An 8,156-nucleotide genomic window follows, 5' to 3' on the forward strand; every position below is an offset into this window, starting at 1 on the left:
GGCATATTCCCACTTCCATCCCATCTCCAGCCCCGTGGATGGAGCCTTTGGCTGAATCCAAGGTCAGCATTTAATACCCTCTTCAGTGCCAGTCTATCAATGCTGGAGGCCTAGTGTAATTCTTTTGAAACTGTCAGTTAACAAGTATAATCCTTGTAAATAAACAAATCCTTGTATGAACAGGCTCTTTTGATACTTAAGAGTCAGGCTAAACAAGAGATGAGCAACCTCTGAAGTCTGATGTATTAATCAAAGCGTGTCTTCTGAGCTGGGAGCTCAGAGCAGCTTCCAGGCACCTCCCCAAAGGCCTTTATTCTTGAATGCTTTATTAAAAGACAGTGTTTTATTTAAACTTGGGGAGGATCAAGCTCTACTGTGCCTACCTGAAGTCTCTATCCAGCCCTCTTCACAAAGGAATGCATTCACAATTTGCCTCTGAGTTTTGGAGAGCTCCCCTTCCTCCACCTGCTTTTTACTCTGATTAAGAGAACTGGAATCAATCTGCTGAGGTTTAACCATTATTTCACAGATTATCACCAGCAAGCTAAGCTTTCACTATCTAAAACTGGGATTTTGGTGCTCTGATCTCAGGCCCTTACTGTGCTTTAAAAGTCTTAATTCTGCTGCACGTTGTATTTTGGGGAACTTCCAGCAGCAGCAGTTTATTCCTGACAAGCACCACAGCAGCTCCTCCACAGAACAAACAGGAAATAAACTGTTCAACCCCATCTCCAGGCAAACCTTTCCCAGCCATCCTCACCCAAAATCCACTCCCCACAATCACTCTGATGCAAACTCACTGTTTATTAACAGAAACCAGTTCTAGAATTAACTTCAATAAACCCAAACCATTTCTCACATGCCTCTCTCTAGGTTTGGTCACTGTTATCATTAGGTTAAAATTTATGAGGAACCTATAAATCACCTTAATTGACTGTTGAGATCAAGACAGTAGCACTGAACTTTTCTATATGATCAAGGTAAGTATGATATGGAAAGTCCATCACAGATGTTAAAGGTGTAAAATTTTCTGTACAGTCTAAAAAGGCCACACACTACTCTGAGGGGATAAGCCTGACCTATAGCTCATAATATAATGTTTTGGTGTTATTTGAGTGCTAAATTTGCAGGAAAAAACCTCACTGTTCAGGCTGTGAGAAGACATGGATGAGATTAAATCTCTATTAAACTTTCCAGATAAAAAGTAATGCATTTTCACAAAGCAGAAGCGAGCTGGGAAACCTCCTGTCAGGAGACTCTTCTGAGGACAAGGATTTAAGGTCAGAAAAGGAACTCAAATTACAATAGTTTGGGGGAAATATTGGAGAATTGTGTAAAAATGGCACTTATGGGTGATTTTTCATTAGTTTAATAACTGAGCTGGGACTGGACCTTCCGAGCAAATCTTCCTCAAAGGGGTGTAAAATCAAAGCCAGGTCTGGACCCTGCTTGGCTTGGGGATGGGAACACACAGTTGTCTTTTTACAGCACTTGAAACACAAACAGGGACCTGTCTGTCTAAACACAAACAGGAGTGTGGTCCTACCTGCCAGTTTCTCACCATTTCAGGAAAAACTGAGTGGAAAGGTGGTTACATGTCCATGCTCAGCTTCACAAAGTGAAGACAACACTGGGTTCCTTTGGACTGGGAGCACTGGAAGAACTGGGCACACTCTGGTTTAAGGCAAAGCCTGTGGCCAAAATTAAAACACTGAACACCAGCAGGTTGTGAGTCCTTGTGTGTCATCCCTTGACTTAAAATCTAGTCCAACACTTGTTAGGCTCAAAGCCCAGTTTAGACTTTAGCAGAGATTCTCCTCTGATGGTGTTAAACTGGGGGATGTGACCCAGCAGTGCCACCTCCCCCTCCTGACTGATAGAGGTATTTGATACTCCGGGCTCTCCCTGCCTTTATGGGCACATAAAGAGCTGACAAACAACCTGCCAGTAAAGCTGTACTCCAAAATGATACTGCCCAGCCCCTGGGTTTTGTGCAACCACTCAAACCTGGGCACTTGCACTGGGAATGACTTCCCTTCCCACACGGCTTCAACATACCCTGTCCCATTCCCCTGAAAATTAAACAGCATCCCTGTTGGAGTTCACAGGCTGTGCTCCAGCTGTCATGCAGTGACCCCAAGAGAACTAAAGCAAAATGCCCAAATGCCAGCTAATCCAGATTCTCTTGTTTTTGCTTTAATTTTGCTGCAGCAGGTTGTTTGAGCAATAAATCGACCTACACCCTGTACTGTGCTGGAGCCCTCTGCAGCAGCCAGGTGGTGGAAATGCAAACTTAGTCCTCCAATGCTGCCATTTTGAGTCTTTGTAGTTAATTGGACCACAAAATATGCTACAGTGGCATCTCATTCTTCCTGTGCTCGAGCTACAGGTGCTCAGCAGACTCCTGGTTTCTTTGGCCTCTCATTAGGCTGGAGAGTTGGAGGGGTGTGAGCTGAAGGAAAGGGATTGCAGGGGTTTATTCAGTGCTGTCAGAGAAAGAAAATCCCTGTCTCCCTGCCAGCTGCATTAAACTCCTGATCTCACCATTGCATAAAATTATCAGTGGCATTAAATCTGTGCTAATTCATCCCATAGCAGGGGAAGGTGATTTAACCCAGAGCCCTTTCCCAATGTCATTCAGAAGCCCTAATTAGAAAAGTGTTCCTGTTCTCCCCTCACGTTCCATTATTGTGGGTATTATTTAAAATGTATTATTCATATTAATTAAGCAGAATGAGATAACAAGGGGCCCCTTGCTATATAGTCAAGGAACAGTGCTTGGACATGCCTGGGCCCATTTTATTTTCTTACAGGAACATTAAACTCCTGTTACATAGGCTCTTGCATAGTGTTATTAATGGAAACAGCACAAAAGCGTGTTCTAAAATGAACATTAACTGTGACATATGTAATTTCAACCAAGTAAAGACCGTTTTTTTTTTCCTTTGTGCTCCTCCCTCCTATACTTTTGGGAAATAAGAACTTTCACCAATGAAAAAAAATTCCAGTTGGCTGTGGAACATACCCTGACATCATCAGAACTTCAGAAAACACACAAGCACAGAAATGCATCTGAATTGTGCTGAGTGTAACTAAATCTCAGATATAATAGGACTTTTTCATGCATAGATCACAAAACCTTTTTACAGGCAGACAATCTGAATGATTTAACTGGATTTTATAAAAGAAACAACCAAGGCTCTGAAGGGTAAAACGATTTGCCCACAAGATGTCTGGAACAGGGAAGGAAGAGTCACAGAACCACAGAATGTGCTGAGCTGGGAGGGACCCACAAGGACCATCAGTCCAACCCTCAGCCCTGCACAGACCCAGCCCCAAAGAGGATCATCCCAACCCTCCTGGAGCTCTGGCAGCCTTGGGGCTGTGCCCACTGCCCTGGGGAGCCTGGGCAGTGCCCAACCAGCCTCTGGGGGAAGAACCTTTTGCTGGGATCCAACCTGAGCCTGCCCTGGCACAGCTCCAGCCATTCCCTGGGTACTGTCCCTGGTCCCCCAGAGCAGAGCTCAGTCCCTGCCCCTCCTCTGCCCCTGCCCAGGAATTGGAACTGCAGTGAGGTCTCCCCTCAGCCTCCTCTGCTCCAGCTGAACACACCAAGTGCCCTCAGTGTCCTCCCACGGCTCCAAATCAAGGCCCTGCACCATCTTCGTGCCCTCCTTTGGACACTCTCTAAGAGCTCAGTATCTTTCTGATATTGCTGGGACCACCACAATATTCCTGATGAGGCTGCACCATTTTAGACAAAAGGAGGGAAACTTGATGATTTCAGAGCTCAGAGTAATGTTGAATGAATGGTGATTAAAACAGACTTTTCCAGCTGGGGGATTTTTCATTGTATCCCAGACTGGTTTGAGTTGGAAGGGACCTTAAAGTCCATCCAGTTCCACCTCCAGTGCCCTTAGTGGCACTTTCCACTAGTCCAGGTTGCTCCAACCTGGTCTGGGACACTTCCAGGGATGGGGCAGCCACAGCTTCTCTGGCAATTCCATCCCAACCCCTCTCCACCCTCACAGGGAAGAATTCCTTCCCAATATCCCACCTAACTCTGCCCTCCTTCAGCTCAAGGCCCTGTTCTATCACAGCCCTTCCCATTCCCACCCAGGCTCTGTGCCTGGACAGATCCCTGCTCTGAGCCAGCAGGGCAATTTCTGTGTTCTTAGGGGAGAAAATAAACCTCAGTGCAGTACCACACTCCGGGGAAAAATCTAGAAATACCTAAAAATTAAAGTAAAAACATAAAAATCGCAATAAATTCATTTTCCCCTCCTGTGTTGCAATAGGATTTTATGTGCAACATTAAAACTCAGCAACATGAGTTATCCTTTCCAAGCCTTACTTGAAAGTCTCTGGGACTGGAAGCAGAAACTGAAAAGCTCTGTGCCTGGACAGATCCCTGCTCTGAGCCAGCAGGGCAATTTCTGTGTTCTTAGGGGAGAAAATAAACCTCAGTGCAGTACCACACTCCGGGGAAAAATCTAGAAATACCTAAAAATTAAAGTAAAAACATAAAAATCGCAATAAATTCATTTTCCCCTCCTGTGTTGCAATAGGATTTTATGTGCAACATTAAAACTGCAACATGAGTTATCCTTTCAAGCCTTACTTGAAAGTCTCTGGGACTGGAAGCAGAAACTGAAAAGCACCAATCCTGGTGGGGGAGCCCAGTTTATATCCCCTCTAATTGCATTCATGATACACTCATTTGAACTACCATAGGTATTATTTAGATGTATGCTATACATTCTGTCTAAAATAAATTGAAATAAAAATATAATGCGTAGCTGAAAAATATACTCTGTACAAAGTACTGTATCTCACTGACAAGTACTTAAAAAAAAAAAGGCTAAAAGTAATAAAAATTACTGCTAGAAAAATCGAAGTGTTCCATTCCTAGATTTTATGGGGGCAATAAAAAATGAAAAAGCAGCTCTAGTTAAGCTGGACTGATGAAGTGATATACTGCCAGAAAGGCATTCAAGGTTGTGTTGGAACAGATTTAAAATTGATATATATCAAATACAATAATTCTGGTGCATATTAAATAGAGTCTTGCTAGAAGGTTAGTGCAGGCTGTCACCAGATGATTGGAAATTAAACAAAAAAATAGTTTGAGCTGGACAAAATTTGCCATGAGGAAGAGCTTGGATGAAGCTGTTTAAAAGCAGCTTTACCCCATGAAACATGAGGCAACTGAGCAACACTGAAAACTTGGTTTTATTTGCAGGAGTTCCAGGAATGACCTGTTGGGTTTTCGTCTGTACCCCTGAGCTGTGGGAGCTGAGAGCTAATGAGGGCTTTGTGTTCATCCAACACAAGCAGAAAATAACAGTCATTGGATTGACACTCTTGGATCATTGACATTCTGGGCACGTTCTGAAGGGGGCAGGTTGTGGCACAGGATTTATTCCCTTAAGGAAGTTACTTGGGTGGGGAGGCCCTGGCACAGGTTGCCCAGAGAAGCTGTGGCTGCCCCTGGATCCCCAGAAGTGTCCAAGGCCAGGTTGTACAGAGCTTGGAGTGACCTCTTGTAGTGGGAGGTGTCCCTGCCCATGGCAGGGGGTGGCACTGGATGGGCTTTAAGGTCCTTCCAACCCAAACCCTTCTGGGATTCTCTGATTATGTGAAATTTTCCTTCTTAAACATTAGGAAAAATGTTCTGCATGCTCATTAAATTCTTAAAGAGTCCTCTCAAGTTCAGCAGCACCTGCCCAGCCCTCAGACTGTTCAGAAAACATCCCGTGAATATAAAAATTACAGGGGGTCAGAAACAGGAGTCTCAAATAGATTCAACAGGAATTTCACTGAAGGCAGGTTGGATGGGGCTTGGAGTAACCTGGTCTAGTGGAAGGTGGCCCAGGGAGTGGCAATGGATGGGCTTTAAAGTCCCTCTGAACCCAAACCATTCTATGATTCTATACTTCAACATAATTTCACTGGGAAGAATGAACTCACCTTTCCAACATTCCCTAATATTCATCTTCCTCCTACTGGAAATGGATAAACCAGAGAACAGACTTGAAAAAAAATCCCCAGTGTGGCTGTCCAACAGAACTGGGAAAAAAGGATGAATTTCAGAGTGTTCTGAGACAATGGCTCTGAAACTCAGCAAAGGACCAGCACCACAGTCACAGGCTGCTCTGGAAAGAAAGGATTTTGATAAAACAAAGAGTGCTTGGAAGCAGGCAGGCTTTGTGCTCTTCCTCCCCAAACGGGAGGATTTGGGTTCCATCTCTTTTTCTGGAGGGTGAAATGGAGCAAGGGGCTAAAGAGTTAACTCTGAATACTGATCCAGGGACCCTCTTGCTCAGAAGAATGTACTGCTTAGCTGGAGACAGAAACCAGGGCTTAGGGGTTAGATGGTACCGTACACCAGAAGAACGCTCACACACCTACATAAATAAAGATGGGGTAAGAACACGAATAGATAAGGGGTGAAATAGGGGCTTGAGTCCGAAATCTTGCAAAATTCACCATGGAGTCAGCAAAAATCAAGAAAGTTGAAGAGTTCAGCCGAGGAAGAAGAGTGAAAATACGACCCTGTGAGGCTGAAGAAACAGGAACGACCACCGAACATCACCCCAAAAAGACAACTCCACCCCAGACTCTGCCTATTATGAATATTATAACTAGATGTTGCAACTATATGAATATGCATGTGAAGATGTTGTAATGTCTCTTAGAAATTATGTATAATCCTGTCTTTTCACTGAGAACCACAGAGCAGTTTGTCCAGCGCGAGCTGGCTGCTCTCCAGCGTTGCCTAAATAAATACCTCGCTGTTTAAAGGCTGAACTCTGTCTCTAAACAGTTCCATTGCACCTTTTTGGGCATCAAGGGTTCAACTGGTTTCCCTGCTCGGGCTGGGGAGGAGCTGTCATCCCTTGCAGACACAGAGTAAACCCAGCAGCACTCAGAGCATCACCCCTGGCACAGGAGACACGGGGGTGTGCTGACATCCCCCCCTTCCCTACTACCTGGAGTAACTTGTCCTCATACAAACTCAGCCCCATACAGTCATTTTCCCATGAAAAAGAAAATCTTTAGGAAGAAAAGTTGTCATGTTTGGCAATACAGCAGTAAAGAACAGCAGATCCAGGAAATGCACCCAGAGAAAAAAGATCTTGTGCAAAAATGCTACGAGTCACCACTTGTTCAAACATTCTGGGATATCAGATGGTTGGGAATAACTTCGCTGTGTGTTGGAAACTACATGTACAACTGCAAAAAGCAAGTGTCCTAAAAATACACATGGATATACAGGGAGAAGCCAAGAACACAAACTAACACCTTCCCCCAGCTGGGCACAGCTGGAGGTGCCCACACGTGATCCAGATGCACGTTGGCATCGTGGAGGGAACTGTTCCCAACACTTTCCACCTCTATCCCACCCAATAAGATGAAATAGCCTGAAAAAAAACCCCGAACATCAAAAGGCACTAAAGGCAAGAGGATCCTCTGCCTCCAAAATTGCTCGAAGGAACCATGGCAAGGGGCTCAAGTGATTTGTTGCCAGCAGAGACTGAAAATCACCGTCAAAGATGAAGCTGGCTGGGATCTGACAGATGAATTTGTTATCCCAATTATTCTGAAGAAATTGTTGCTCCGCCGTCAGATTCTCACAGGCAGAGACAAAGCAGGTGCCTGTTCTGGAACGTTCACACCTAGAAATGTTCACCAGCCCAAGACATTCTGACAAAACAAGCTGTTTGTCAGCTCAGCATGGAGAGCATCCAGGCCTGGGGGACACTGGGAATGCTGAATTATTGGCAAGAGTCTTATATTATACTTCATTATGTTATATTATATTACATTACTAAATTATTATATAATTTTATTATATTTTATTACATTACATATTGTATAATATATATTATATTTATAATATCTTATTATATATTATATGGTATGCCATATTATATGGCATATATATATCTATATGGCAATATATATCTATTATACATATAATATATGCTCTATATAAAATATATAATGTGCTATGTAGATTTTACATTATAGGCTATATTCTATTATATATAATGGATCTTATTAAAATTTTACTATAGTTTTATCTATATGTATTTTTATATATTTATTATATTTTATTTATATATAACAGATCTATTAGATATAGTATAATA

The sequence above is a fragment of the Pipra filicauda genome, unplaced genomic scaffold (assembly GCF_003945595.2).
Source record: "Pipra filicauda isolate LSUMZ 115617 unplaced genomic scaffold, ASM394559v2 scaffold563_size460847_pilon, whole genome shotgun sequence".
Classification (NCBI taxonomy): Eukaryota; Metazoa; Chordata; class Aves; order Passeriformes; family Pipridae; genus Pipra; species Pipra filicauda.